We start from the raw sequence: 16,038 nt of genomic DNA, 5'->3' as shown, positions 1-16,038 counted from the left end.
TGGCTGTTACGCGATCGCGCGCACATATGCGCGCGCACGCGCGCTCCCTGCAGGCCCCCGCACGCTCCCGGCACCCGGCGTGCACATTGCACATTCAGGAACCGGATGCCGGGTAGCGATGGGCCGCCCACCCGCCTCCCTGAAGCTGCTCCCACCCACCAACGATCGGGCCCATCGCTACCGGTGCAGAGAGGGCCACAGAGTGGCTCTCTCTGCATCGGTTTGGGAAAAAAGGTATTGCAGTGATGCCTCAATGTTGAGGCATCACAGCAATACCTTGAAAGCGGCTGGAAGCGATCAGGATCGCTTCCAGCCGCTTTAAACCCTGATGTCGTACAGGGTACGTCGCTGGTCTTTAAAGACCAGGTTGTGTGCGACGTACCCTGTACGACGTGTCGTTAAGGGGTTAAAATACAAAGTGCCCTTTTAAATCACCAGGTTTAATTAAACTATAGCTATAGAATAGCTTTGATTTAAATATCAAAGTATGAAATAACCTTTTATACGTTACCAGTAGTGATGTCGCGAACATAAAAATTTCCACAAATGTTCGCGAAAGGGGGAAACGAGTGAACCGCCATAGACTTCAATAGGCAGGCACATTTTAAAACCCACAGGGACTCTTTCTGGCCACAATAGTGATGGAAAAGTTGTAACAAGGGGACTAACACCTGGACTGTGGCATGCCGGAGGGGGATCCATGGCAAAACTCCCATGGAAAATGACATAGTTGATGCAGAGTCTGGTTTTAATCCATAAAGGGCATAAATCACCTAACATTCCTAAATTGTTTGGAATAACGTGCTTTAAAACATCAGGTATGATGTTGTATCGATCAGGTAGTGTAAGAGTTACACCCGCTTCACAGTGACAGACCAAACTCCCGCTGCGGGTACAACATCATCATCATCATCACACCGTACGTCCATGTGTGTAATGCTGCCTGACTGAGACATATCCCTGTTATCTACATCATCTGGCAATAATGGTTGCGCATCACTCATTTCTTCCAACTGATATGTAAATAACTCCTCTGACAGATCAAGTGAAGCGGCTGTGGTGCTAGTGTTGGTGGTGGCGGCAGGCGGGCGAGTGGTAACTTTAGAGGTGCCCGAAGCTAAGCTGGAGGAGGATGGTGCGTCAAGGTTCCGAGCGGAAGCTGTAGAAGATTGGGTGTCCTGTGTTAGCCAGTCAACTATGTCCTCAGAACTTTTCGAGTTCAGGGTACGTGGCCTCTGATCACTGGGCATTATTCTAGGGCCAAAGGGAATCACAGCACCACGACCACGACGGCCCCTGCGGGGTGGCCTGCCTCTGCCTGTCATTTTTTTTTCGATTAGTGGTACTATGCGTGCAAGCTACTGTGACAACAGATATGAGTGGCACTGTGCACTGGCAGAAGTTGGCAGAGTAGACGCTGTAGGCCTGACACACACGCTTGCAGATAACTAACTGCTATTCAATCTATTACAGTCAAAATTGTATTATTTTTTTTAATGTACATTACTGTTACACCAGATATGAGTTGCACTGGTGTGACACTGTGCCCTGGCAGACCCTGAAACACACACGCGTGAAGGAAACTGACTGCTATTATTTCACAGTCAAATTTCTAGTTTTTTTTTTAACCCCTTAAGGACCAAGGCCATTTTTCAATTTCTTTCCCTTAAGGTCCAGGGCTATTTTTACATTTCTGCAATGTTTGTGTTTAGCTGTAATTTTCCTCTTACTCATTTACTGTACCCACACATATTATATACCGGTTTTCTCGCCACTAAATGGACTTTCTAAAGATACCATTATTTTCATAATATCTTATAATTTATTATTAAAAATATTATAAAATATGAAGAAAAAATGGAAAAAAAACACACTTTTTCTAACTTTGACCCCCAAAATCTGTTACACATCTACAACCACCAAAAAACAACCATGCTAAATAGTTTCTAAATTTTGTCCTGAGTTTAGAAATACCCAATGTTAACATGTTCTTTGCTTTTTTTGCAAGTTATAGGGAAATAGATACAAGAAGCACTTTGCTATTTCAAAACCACTTTTTTTCAAAATGAGCGCTAGTTACATTGGAACCCTGATATCTGTCAGGAATACCTGAATATCCCTTGACATGTATATATATATTTTTAGAAGACATCCCAAAGTATTGATCTAGGTCCATTTTGGTATATTTCATGCCACCATTTCACCTCCAAATGCGATCAAATAAAAAAAAATTGTTCACTTTTTCACAAACTTTAGGTTTCTCACAGAAATGATTTACAAACAACTTATGCAATTATGGCATTAATTGTTGTAAATGCTTCTCTGGGATCCCCTTTGTTCAGAAATAGCAGACTTATATGGCTTTGGCGTTGCTTTTTGGTAATTAAAAGGCTGCTAAATGCCACTGCGCACCACACGTGTTTTATGCCCAGCAGTGAAGGGGTTAATTAGGGAGCATGTAGGCAGCTTGTAGAGTTAATTTTAGCTTAAGTGTAGTGTATTAGACAACCCCAAAGTATTGATCTAGGCCCATTTTGGTATATTTCATGCCACCATTTCACCGCCAAATTAAAAAAAAAAAAAATTGTTCACTTTTTCACAAACTTTAGATTTCTCACTGAAATTATTTACAAACAACTTATGCAATTATGGCATAAATGGTTGTAAATGCTTCTCTGGGATCCCCTTTGTTCAGAAATAGCAGACTTATATGGCTTTGGCGTTGCTTTTTGGTAATTAGAAGGCTGCTAAATGCCACTGCGCACCACACGTGTTTTATGCCCAGCAGTGAAGGGGTTAATTAGGGTGCATGTAGGCAGCTTGTAGAGTTAATTTTAGCTTAAGTGTAGTGTAGTAGACAACCCAAAGTATTGATCTAGGCCCATTTTGGTATATTTAATGCCACCATTTCACCGCCAAATGCGATCAAATTTAAAAAAAACTTAAATTTTTTCGCAATTTTAGGTTTCTCACTGAAATTATGTACAAACAGATTGTGCAATTATGGCACAAATGGTTGTAAATGCTTCTCTGGGATCCCCTTTGTTCAGAAATAGCAGACATATATGACTTTGGCGTTGCTTTCTGGTAATTAGAAGGCCGCTAAATGCTGCTGCGCATCACACGTGTATTATGGCTAGCAGTGAAGGGGTTAATTAGGTAGTTTGTAGGGAGCTTTCAGGGTTAATTTTAGCTTTAGTGTAGAGATCAGCCTCCCACCTGACACATCAGACCCCCTGATCCCTCCCAAACAGCTCCCTTCCCTCCCCACCCCACAATTGTCCCCGCCATATTAAGTACTGGCAGAAAGTCTGCCAGTACTAAAATAAAAGGTTTTTTAAAAGTTTTTATTATTTTTTTAGCATATTTACATATGCTGTGGTGTAGCATCCCCCCTTATCCCCCAACCTCCCTGATCCCCCCCAAAACAGCTCTCTAACCCTCCCCATCTGCCTTATTGGTGGCCATCTTGGGTACTGGCAGCTGTCACAGTCAAAAAAGTGTTGTTTTTTTTTAAATGTAAACTACTGTTACACCAGATATGAGTGGTGGCAATGGGCAAGTGGGCACAGTATATGCTGTAAGCCTGACACACACACTGGCAGGCAGGCAACTGCAATTAGATTACACAGGAAAAAAAAAAAAAGCAGACTGATGTTCTAGCCCTAAAAAGGGCTTTTTGGGGTGCTGTCCTTACAGCAGAGATCAGATGAGTCCTTCAGGACTGTAGTGGACACTGAATACACTAGCCTAGCTATCGATTTCCCTATTAAATCAGCAGCAGCTACACTGTCCCTCCTCTCACTAAGAATGCAGCTTCCAAATGAATCTAAAATGGATGCTGTCCAGGAGGTGGGAGGGTCTGGGAGGGAGGGTCTGCTGCTGATTGGCTGTAATGTGTCTTCTGACTGTGAGGTACAGGGTCAAAGTTTACTCAATGATGATGAATAGGGGGCGGATCGAACATCGCATATGTTTGCCATCCACAGCGAACGCGAACATGCTATGTTCGCCGGGAACTATTCGCGACATCACTACCTGCAAGGCGTCCTTGATAAATGAGAGATGGGGGCTGTGTCACAAACAGCCTTACAAATAAATGAACCATTTGGTGTAGACAAATATATATATTATTTAATATCACTCACGGATATCCTAACATAAAAGTTTACCAATTTTGTCACCATATCTGTGGTATCTTGCCCTATATCTAAGGTCTTTTATAATACTTTTCTGTTCTAATATTTCTTACCATACCACTCTTGCTTTCGTGTATCTATCCCAATTCTCTCTATTTAGGGAGCTTATATATGCATTGTATCTATTTTTCAGATACCGCAAAGAATCAAGTTCTTTCCTGTTAACCTCTTTCCTCCATTTCATATAATACATTCTGATTTCCCCCCTTAAAACTGCTTTAGCGGCTTCCCAAAAAATCTCTTCTCTATGTATATATGATTATCTTTTTTGTAAATATGCCATTTTTGTATAAGCCAATTCTTAAATTTAAGGTTGGAGGCAAGAAACCTAGGAAAGCTATAACATTTCATTATATCCTTTGTTCCTTCCCCCCAGAATACTTTTAGTGAGATTATTACATGGTCTGACAATGTGAAATCTCTGATCTCTATTTCAGGACTCAGTCCGAGAACTCTATCTGTAGTTAGGAAGAAGTCTAGAAAATGATTTGTATTTCTTAGATTCACATGTAAATGCTCTTGTATTAGGATTATATAGTCGCCATATATCGGTTAATTTTAAAGCTTTACAAAAATTCTTAAGTGGCTTACTTGTTGTCTTGTTCATCCTCTTCCTTTTGTCACTATCGCCAGCTTGTAATTTATCCAAATTATTGAAAACCATATTGAAGTCGCCCGCAATTATTACATTCAAGTCCGTAAGTTTATATAGTTTGCTCTTAAAATCCAACCAAAAAATTGCATCTAACCTATTGGGACCATAGACATATTACATATTACAAAATTTTTATCCATAATTGATACTTTGATTATAATATATCTCTCATTTGGATCTATATCTTTGTGCAAAATTTTATACTCAAGCTTATGATAAAGTATTGCCACTCCCCTTTTCCTTGATATTCAAGGTGTAGCTATGACCTCTTGTACCCAATTGGGTTTCAGTTTTTCGTTTTCAGTTTTGGAGAGGTGTGTCTCTTGTATTAATACTGTATCTGCCCTGCTCTTTTTGAGATGTGTCAGAATAGGTTTCCGTTTTATAGGGCTAGTTATGCCTCCAACATTTCAAGACACAATTTTAATATTGGTCATATATGTTAATATTCAATATATTATGAAGATACTGACCATTACTCCTGGCAGCGCCAGAGAGGGGGGGTGAGAGACCGGATAGCAAAAGGAGATAGTGGAGAAAGAGAGAGAGAGGGGGGGGAAAAGGGGGGGGAGGTGCAATTGGAATCCCAAAAACCAGCGGGATCTGCAGTCGGCAGTCAATACAGCCATTGCCTTTCTCAATCTCCTTTCCAAAATAAGATTACTTAAAATTCTTTCTAGTTTTTATTAAACAAATATCACTTAATAACACTGAACCAATTAGTTGCTGTTACCATCACCATTCTTTTGTAAAACTTCCAGCACTTCCTGGACTGATTTTAGCATGCTTATTTTATCATCTAAAATAACTTTTATATTCGCTGGGTATATCATTTTGGCAAAATAACCTGCATTTATCAATTTCGTGCAGAAAGTGGCCTTTTCTTTTAGTCACAGTTTGTGCAGAAAAGTCCTGAAATATCAAGACTCTATTTTGCGCTATCTCCAGGTTATTACTACCTCTATATGCTCTTAGTATAGATACCTTATCTTGGAAATTCAAGAATTTTATCATAATCGGTCTTCTCTGAACACTGTTATCTAACAAGGGTTTCATTGGACCTGTTCTATGCGCTCTCTCTATTAAAATAACTCTTTTTGTCACAGATTCTCTTCCACTATTCCACTTAAGGTGCAAATGTCCTATTTCTGCTGAGTGGAGGTAAATAACCCCAGAGCAAGCCACACAGAAATTTAAGCATCATATGTTACACACATTGCGGATTGATAATACAGCAGCACTGCTGACAGACTTGCATTTAGTGTATTGTAGGAAGTGTTACTACCCATTACTAGAAGATCTCACTATCTCTCTAACTAGACTGTGCTCCAGCTCCTCCCACCAGCAGCAGCAGCAGTGTTTATTGAAGTGTTTCTCTTCTCTGTCCAGAGGGAACTTAGTTCCTCCTGCAAAAATAGTGCAGTAACTCTGTTCCCGTGCGTTCCAGCTCGACTTGACCCCTGTTTAAAACTACTGAAACATCTATATTCCTACTAAAATATATTTAGCTTATTTATATAACAATAAATTGAGCAGTGCTTAACCGCTAAAACTATATCTTTAATTTATCAGTGTATATTTCAATATTATAATTAAGATCTTGTTCTTGTATATATCAAGTGTAATTAGACCCAATAGGGTCTTTGTAATGACTAACATGACCTAATTGTTGTACATGCATCAAATGGTCAAAATGTGACCAGCTAATTAGTAACTCATGTAAACTTTTAAAATTATTAAATGGAGGCTTAAGAAGCTCATATTTCATCATGTATGTTGTTCCTGACTTATACTACTATATTGTGTTCTATGTAAAGTTTGTCACTTAAGTCATGACATTTATTGTATGTCTACACTCGTGCAAAACCTCAAAAGATTATAAAAAAAAAAAATCAATCCAAGCCAAAATGTGTTAAGAGAAATTAGGAAAAACGTAGGGCATTTAAATTATTCAAGGAAAATAGTACAGATTTAACATAATAAACATATAAGGAATGTAATAAAGCATGCAAAAAAGCAATTCAGTTAGCAAAAATTAAAATGAGGGATTAATAGCAAAGGATTCTAAGTCAAACCCCCAAAGTTTTTTTTAAGTACATAAATGGCAAAAAATTAAGGAGGACAATATAGGTGCATTAAAATGTGAATGTTTGAAGGATAGCATGATTAACAGTGACAGGGAGAAGGCTGAGGTACCAAACTAGTTATTTTCTTCAGTATAGGCAAGAGAGGAATGAATGGGAGACACATTGAAACAAACTAGAACATACAAGCCCTTACTATTAACTGGGTTATCTCTAGAGGATATCAAGAAACAAAACTGGATAATATTAAGGTAAATAAAACTTCAGGCTCAGATGGAATACACCCAAGGGTTTTACAGAAATGTGCACTGCTATAGACCAAATGTATACTCTGAATTTTTCAAGACTCGTTATACTCAGGCATAGTAGGACTGGCATAAAGCTGATGTGGTGCCACTTTTTAAAAAGGAAAGCAGGGCTGATCTAGGAAGCTATAGATCAGTTTATCTGACATCAATAGTGGGGAACATACTTGAAGGGATTATAAGGGATTATAATGAGTATATTTTTGTAAACAAGATTAAGGGGCCGATTTATCGAGCTCTTGTTGCCTCTTGTTTCCGGCAAGCCTTCAGTCTCACCGGAAACAAAAGTTATGAAGCAGAGGTCTAAAGACCGCTGCTCCATAACTTGCCCACCTGCTCTGAGGCAGAGGACAGAAATCAACCCGATCGGATACAATCGGGTTGATTGACACCCCCTGCTTGTGGCTGTGAAACTCATTACCTAAGGAGGTCGTAAATGCCAATACCTAGATACATTTAAAATAGGTTTAGATACATTTCTGTCTAGAAACAGAATTCAAGGATATGATTGTTTGGGTTAAATGGGTCAACTTTTTTTAATGGTATTAATTTAAGATTAACTGTAGCTTTTTTAAGTATATATAGATTTGTATAGGTTAAACATAATGGACTTCTGTCTTTTTTCAACCTCATCTACTATGTTATTATGATAGATAATCCCTTTATTACCCATTCCCCAGTTTAACATAACCAACACGGTTATATTAATACACTTTTTACCTCTGTGATTACCTTGTATCTAAGCCTCTACGGACTGCCTCCTTATTTCAGTTCTTTTAACAGACTTGCATTTTAGCCAGTCACTGCTGACTCATAAATAAATCCACAGGTGTGAGCACAATGTTATGTATATGGCACACACGAAATAGCGCTTTCTAGCTTAGAAAAACTGACAAAATGCACTGAGATAGGAGGCAGCCTTTAAGGGCTTAGAAATAGCCTACCTAGGTTTAGCTTTCAACAAAATACCAAGAGAACAAAGCAAAGGGACTGAAGGTCATTAACATATATATGACTGTAGAAACTGAAAATAGTAATCTTTTAACCTTGTCTTCATGCAGTGCATCAGCTCCATCATCGCTCCCCCTCCCGGTGATAATTACCAAATGAAAAAAAAGCCTCACAAGTGAAAGACATCAAGCACCCTATGAGTAAACATTTATCTGCATAGCAGTGACCAATAAGATTAATACCCATCAAGCAAAGCAAATCAAATATGGACGTATGGGAAGCAAGTAAAATGCTGACTCAAATTCAAATTTACCAATAAGTGTTTCCAGACCAGCCAAACCACATGAGGGTCAATGCATCATCAATGGATAGCACTATGATGTTACCGCTGGGTCAGTCACACCATTCACAGATCTGCCCTTGGAATAGGACAGGTACCACCACAAGCAGTGAGACTACCATTTTAGGAACAGAAGGGTTCATGAAAGGCCTTATAATTCTGCCTACTGCTATCTCCTTATCCAGCTTTACTAAATGAGGAAAATTGATAAGATGACTTTAGATTTCTGTGTGTGAAGGAACCTAGAATCTCACAAGAAAATTAGAATCTTGAACCCCTGAACTCAAATCCATAAGAAGCAGCTTTGCTGCCTCTCTATTTGGCTAGGCCACTAACCCCAAAAGAGTGTCCAGCATTAGTGGAGTTATGCCTTGACTTCAACTGCTCCTTTGGGTGTTCCTATAGTTCATGTCACTTCTCTCCTCCTTGGATATTTGATGCCTGGGTGTGGCCACTTACAATCCATATATACATGGCAAAAGGAATAAAAGATCACAAACAAAAAATGCAGCTCTCAGCGTCCTCCAGCTCCAGATTCCAAAGTTCAAAAATGTAGAACAAAAACATACCTCCCCTCTAGCCGGAGTGCTGTAGCTGCGGTGGATCAGGCCTCTCCACATACAGTGAGCACAAGAAGAAGCAGGCACTACTCTGTGTGCACATAAAAAATAGTCAGAGTATTTATTGTTAAAAACATCTAACAGACATGGTAAGCTGTCTAAGGCAGCAGAAGTATTGTGGCTTTTGCGCCCCCTAGTGACACTTAGTCATAAAATAAAAGATAACCCTATCACAACAATTGTATTAAAACCACCACCGACTTCCGTTTGGGGAGGAGCCTGTAGGAGAGGTACAAGATGGCATTCTCAAGGTGGATGCTCCACAAGACTACATCGGACCCCATATCCAGCAGCCCGTAGGCACGCTACACGGTGGCGAGACACATTGGGCACCAGAGAGCTATCGAGACTTCTATAGCTCGTGGAGGAAGTTGATACCGGGCAGAAAGGCGTACCTGTCCACATGCCACATCGGGAGGGTTATTTCCCTGCAGTTAAAGGAACAGCAGAAGACGCCGCCAAGAGTGTACAGATCTGGTTGGTGCAAGGCAAGGCTTTGGAATTAGAGTGAGCTGAAACAGCTACTAACCGAGCACACCTGGTGATCTGAGCAAACTCATTATCTGCAGGACGTTGATCAAGGCAGGCCAACTGAATACCGGAGGGATCCGTAATTAGTAGGCCAGCTTCTCAGCAGTCGGAGCGCAGGTTGAGAGAAGTCCCCGGGAAGGAAAGGTACTGTTCAGTTTCTATACTCTGCTGTTACATAAAGTTATATACCGTTGATAAAAAGGCATCCAAGCAGCTTATACTTTGGATTCATATTACTGTCAATTACTATTGGGACAGCTTGACAAGTGTGAAGGAAAAAAAAAAAAAAGAAAGAAAAGAAAAAAAGAAGAAGCAAAAAGCAAAACCAGAGGAAAAGCTGGAAAATAAAGGCTAAGGAAGTCAATAAACTCTATTGAGCAGGGTTATCTGCTCCTTCTTTTTTTTTTTTAGTCTATATCAGCAGACTCTGTTAAGATAAGGAGTTAATTAACCCCTATTTTCCATCCAAGGTTATAACATGCCCAAACCGGCTTCGTTAAGACATTTAGATATTTTTGGAAGATGGACATTTATTTCAATTTAAAATAATATTTTTTGAGTGTTATCTTTTTTTCCTTTTGTTATTGTGTGTTTACTTGGAAGGTTGTTGAAATCATAAGTAACTTTATTTTAGTTTAAACTGACCTATACCTTATTTAATAACCTGGCCTCCTGCTAAATTCTGCTGAGGTTCTCTTGTGATTTGGAGTACTTAACTGTATGGAGTGAAGAGGGTAATACACATATTCTTTAAGAAATTCATTCCATAATAATTGTTTACAGGCAAAGGTAATTTAAATACTGCATTGTTACACTGAGTCTTTACATGTAGGTGGCCTATACTCACTCAGTACACATAGTCTGTTTTTCTTTTTTTTTTTTTTCTTCTTGCGTGCCCTCACTCACTGGTTTTCACTGATCATCACATGAACAACTAAGAAATATATAAACTTTTTTTTTTTCTCACACATAACAATCTGGGCTTTGTGCTCAGCTAAAGAAGTAACCCTTTGTACACCTCCGTGTATATGGAAAAATTCCTAACACATACTAACACTTATTCACCTACAATGCCACCTAAGGTAAAAGACAAGAAAACCAAAAGTCTGGATAATAGTAGCGAAACCAAATCTGACCCAGATAACCCCCTTTTGATGAGGCAATTATCTGAGTTTTTTTCACCCCAACTTGATAGCATCAAAAAAGAACTGAGTGGTATCACAGCTGAAATTTCAGCTATAGCAGGGGAGTTAAAACAATTTGCATCTAGGCTTGGGGAGGCAGAAGACAGGATATCGGGGGTAGAGGATCAGATAAATACGCAGAAAGAGTTGGTCAATAAACATGATCATAAAATAGAATTATTAACAGCCAGGATGGAAGATATTGAAAACCGCGCTAGGCGCAATAACTTAAGATTGTTAGGCCTCCCAGAGATCCCGGCCTACTCTGACCTCTTACATGTTACCTCACAGTTACTCCCGCAAATCTTAGGATTTACTAAAGAAAAGCTACCAATCGCTATAGAAAGGGCACACAGAGAAGGCCCAAAGAGATTAAACCAAGATGGGTCCCCCCGAGACAGGATGGTCATATTTAAAATGTTAAATTTTCAAGACAAACTAGAATATCTCCAACTCTTTCGTAAAAACTCACACCTGGCTATTGACAATCACAAGTTATTATTATTTCAAGATTTTTCTAACGAAACACAAATAAAAAGGAGGGAGATGTCTCCATTTTTTCCACAATTGTTAGATAAAGGTTATAAAGTAAGGATGGTATACCCTGCTAAAATCATTGTAGAAAACAACGGTAAAATAGACACTCTGAATAATAGCCAAGAAGCCAGAAACTTTCTGAGAGAAATTAAAACTTAAATCACTTTTCTTTTTTGTAAGAAAAAACTAGGTCAAGTTGGTATTATTAATATTTTGTGCTATGGAAACAGCTGCCAAATATATGTTATTGTATACTTTTCTCAGTTTTAATAATGATGGTACAAATTATATAATACACCTCCCGGTGTTTACAGACAGGGCTAGTTTTTTTTTAGTTTTTTTAGCTCCCCTTTTTTCTCTCTTTTTTTTTTTTCTATATTAAATGATTTATGTTCATTGGGTAATTATTAGATATGACAATACCAATTAAAATTTTATCCTGGAATGTGGGCGGAATTACATCTCCTATGAAACGAAAACAGATCATAACTCAATTAGGTAAACACTTACCCGACATGAGAGACACGGCTCAAAATGAATGAACTCCCAAAACTTAAGTCACGGTGGGTAGGTAAAGTTATAGCGACCCCATGTACCAATCGCAAATGTGGTGTAGCAATTCTAATTAATAAGAAATTAGACTATCAAGTTACAGCTACAGAATTGGACCCCGGTAATAGGTTTATAATATTACAAATAACCATAAATGGCCTTCCTTATATTTTTTGTAACATTTATGGTCCAAATCATTTTGCTAGATCATTTTGGGATACAATCCAAAAGAAATTATTTCCATATTGTGGTGCCAGACTAGTTGTCGGAGGCGATTTTAATATGGTTCTTTGCCCTAAAATGGACAGACTGTTTATGAATAAAAAACTTGCCAACAAATCCACTAAATATTTTAAGAATTTTTGCTTCTCTCTTAAGCTCAATGATATCTGGAGAATTAAATTCCCTGATGCCACCTCTTTTACTTGTGAGTCTAAATCGTACGCCACCTTTTCTAGAATTGATTACATTCTTAACAAATCCTCCTGTCAGATTTAATACCCAAGATTCATGATATTCTTATCTCAGACCATGCGATAATTTCGCTAGATATATACTCAGGTCAAAGAGCACGCTCTTATAGTTTCAGTTTTAGTTTTCCTCGTTACCTCTCAGGTAATACTAAATTTATACAATGGTTAAAGAACCAATGGCAAGATTATTGTCGGAATAATTTTTCTTACCATAATAAAATAGAAATCTTTTGGGAAGCCTTTAAGGCTGTTCTTAGAGGACAAGTTAAGGCCTATATGGTTCACTATAAAAAGAAATGGCTATTAAAAGAAAAGCAATTATCAAATCAGGTAAAAAATTATTTTAACCGATATAAACTTCAACCCACTAGGCATAACTGGTCAGTATATACGGAACTGCAAGAGACATTTTTATCAAACAACAATGTTTAGAGGCGGAAAATAAACTATCTAACCGATTTAAAGGTCGTTATGGTTATTCAGCCAAATACTTGGCACAAATAGTCAAGAATGATAAAAGTAGGAACTATGTGTCTGCCATTAAAGTTAACCAGATGAGATATACGGAGAATCAAGATATTAGAACCGTATTTTTTAATCATTTTCAGAAATTATATGCAACCCAAGACCTAGATACTACTAATAAAGATATATTTTGGGCTAATTTAAAAACCTCTCAATTATCTGAAATAGACTTAGAAATTCTTAATACTCCAATTTCTACGGAAGAAATATTGTCAGTTATTAAAAATGCAACAATAAACAAGGCAGCGGGACCAGACAGGATCCCAATAGAGTTCTTTAAAGCCCTTTCTGAAGAACTAGTAACTTTTTTGCAGGTATTTTACAATAATTATTTTGTATCTGATTCTATAAATCGAACTATTTCTCGGCTGCAAATATAACTCTTACTTAAAAAAAAGATAAGGACCCTGAACTTCCTTCATCATACAGGCCCATATCCATGTTAAATGCGGATTACAAAATTCTTCTCACTAATTTAGCCAACAGATTGAAAAATCTTCTCCATAAAATAATCCATGCTGAGCCGTAATGTATCCTCTAACCTCCGTAGAGCTGAAATTGTATTAGACTATTTCTGGAACCAGAACTCTCTTCAAAAGGAAACAGGTTCAGATAAAGCTATCCTATCTGTCGACGCCAAAAAGGCTTTCGACACCATATCTTGGGATCATTTGCTATGTTCTCTGGACCATTTTGGTATCAAAGGACATTTTGCAAAATTTATCTCTAAAATTTATAGTAATCCATATTCTTCATTGCTTATTAACGGTACTTTATCTGACAAAATTTTTCTTGGTCGAGGTACGAGAGAAGGATGTCCTTTATCCCCTCTATTATTTAATATCTCTATAGAACCTCTAGCTATTTGGCTACGGCAAAACATAACAGGAATACGGATAGGTTCTACGACATTTAAACTTTCGCTTTACGCGGATGACTTGCTTATATTTTTAGAAAACTCGACTAATTCTATCCTGAAAATTCTTAAACATCTGACCTTTTTTAGCTCCTTTTCGGGTTATAAAATTAATGTTCAAAAAAGTGAAATTTTGTGGGTACAAAAAAAGAGAGGAAGCTACTTAAACCACCCTTTTAAAAATACAGACAGCATTAAATATCTTGGTATTATATTACACAAAAACCCGAATTTGTGGTACAAATTAAACTTTATACCAATATTAGAAAAAGTTATTTCAGATTTGAAAAATTGGGCTGCCCTTCCTTTATCTCTTATTGCACGAATTAATTTAATTAAAATCATATTATTTCCGCATATACTATATTTATTAAAAAACCTACCAGTTTTCATTCCTAATAAAGAGATACGTAAATTCTATTCCGCATGTTCTCAATTCTTATGGAAAGGGCACAGACCCTGTATATCAATAGCCAAACTCTCACAAAATAAGAGGGACGGTGGTCTGTCCCTTCCAGATATTAAAATGTACAATCTGGCCACCCTAGTCAAAATTGCCCTAGATTGGATTACGGAAGCAAATAAAATTGCTATAGTAGAAATGGAAAATAATTTTATATCCCCCTTTTCTTTAAAGGCCCTCCTACATTGTCCAGTCAACAAAATACCGACAAATATTTCGAACTTATTATCATTCAGAAATATAATAATAGCCTGGCAAAAAAGTTGCAATTTACTGGATATAGATTATAGATACTCTTCCTTTTTACCGATACAAGGTAACCCACAATATACCCCAGGTATACATTGCGATACCTACCGAGTTTGGTCTCAAAAAGGACTTAAATACATTCAACAACTAATCTCCCCTTCGGGAGACATTCTTCCCTATAATGATCTTTTAAATATGTTTAAACTTCCCAAACATAGTCTATTTGCATTTTTCCAATCATGTCACTATATCAATTCCCAAGAGTTTCGTGGGGAGGAACATTATCAATGGTCTGAGATAAATAAAATCATCAAAAAGATTTCAGATGGCAAATGCACTATTGCCCTCTTATATAATATTATGGTGGCAAAACAAGCACAGCTGCCTCTTTATAAATTGTCGGCTTTTTGGCTTAAGTTTTTTCCCCAATTTGAAAACTCTAATATCAGCCTCAGTTTCTCAGCTTTGAGAAAATTAAATATACCAACTAGCTGGATAGAATCACACACCAAATTATTACATAATGCATATTTAACCCCAGCTAAAATAGCTAAATTCTCCGTTGTCACAACCCCAAAGTGTCCAAAATGTAGTAGGGCAAATGCTGATGTTCTTCACATGTTTTTTAATTGTCCAAAGGTCAATCAATTTTGGGGCAAGATTAATTTATGGTACAAAAAGCATTATCAGGATAATTTTAAAATTCAAGCTTTCCATGTAATTTTTCTTATCAATCCTTACCAGATATTATCCAAATCAAAGAATATTAGTGTATTAAATACAATAATTCTGGCAACTAGAATTTTGATTCTTAAAAATTGGAAAGATCTGCATACACTTAAATTTACACACTTCCGTAATGTACTGCTCCAGCAAATAATCTTTGAAACATATAATACCCACTTCTACTCTAAAAGCAGGGCTGAGGAATTTTTTAGTAAATGGAACCCTATACTCAAGCTTTACCCTAGTAATATACAGAACCTTATCCTTGCTCCTACGGGTCAAATAAACTGATAATAACTGCTTATCTCTTAGAAGAGACTAGCAGGCCCATTTATCAAGCTCCGTATGGAGCTTGAAGGGCCGTGTTTCTGGCGAGTCTTCAGACTCGCCAGAAACACAAGTTATGAAGCAGCGGTCTAAAGACCGCTGCTTCATAACCCTGTCCGCCTGCTCTGAGCAGGCGGACAGGAACCGCCGGAAATCAACCCGATCGAATACGATCGGGTTGATTGACAGCTCCCTGCTGGCGGCCGATTGGCCGCGAGTCAGCAGGGGGCGGCGTTGCACCAGCAGCTCTTGTGAGCTGCTGGTGCAATGTTAAATGTGGAGAGCGTATTGCTCTCCGCATTTAGCGAGGTCTTGCGGACCTGATCCGCAGTGTCGGATCAGGTCCGCAAGCCCTTTGATAAATGGGCCCCATAGAAAGTACCTAGGCATATAAGGGCAAT

This window comes from Bombina bombina, chromosome 8, assembly GCF_027579735.1.
Source record: "Bombina bombina isolate aBomBom1 chromosome 8, aBomBom1.pri, whole genome shotgun sequence".
Lineage (NCBI taxonomy): Eukaryota > Metazoa > Chordata > Amphibia > Anura > Bombinatoridae > Bombina > Bombina bombina.
This window is presented reverse-complemented; position numbering follows the sequence as displayed.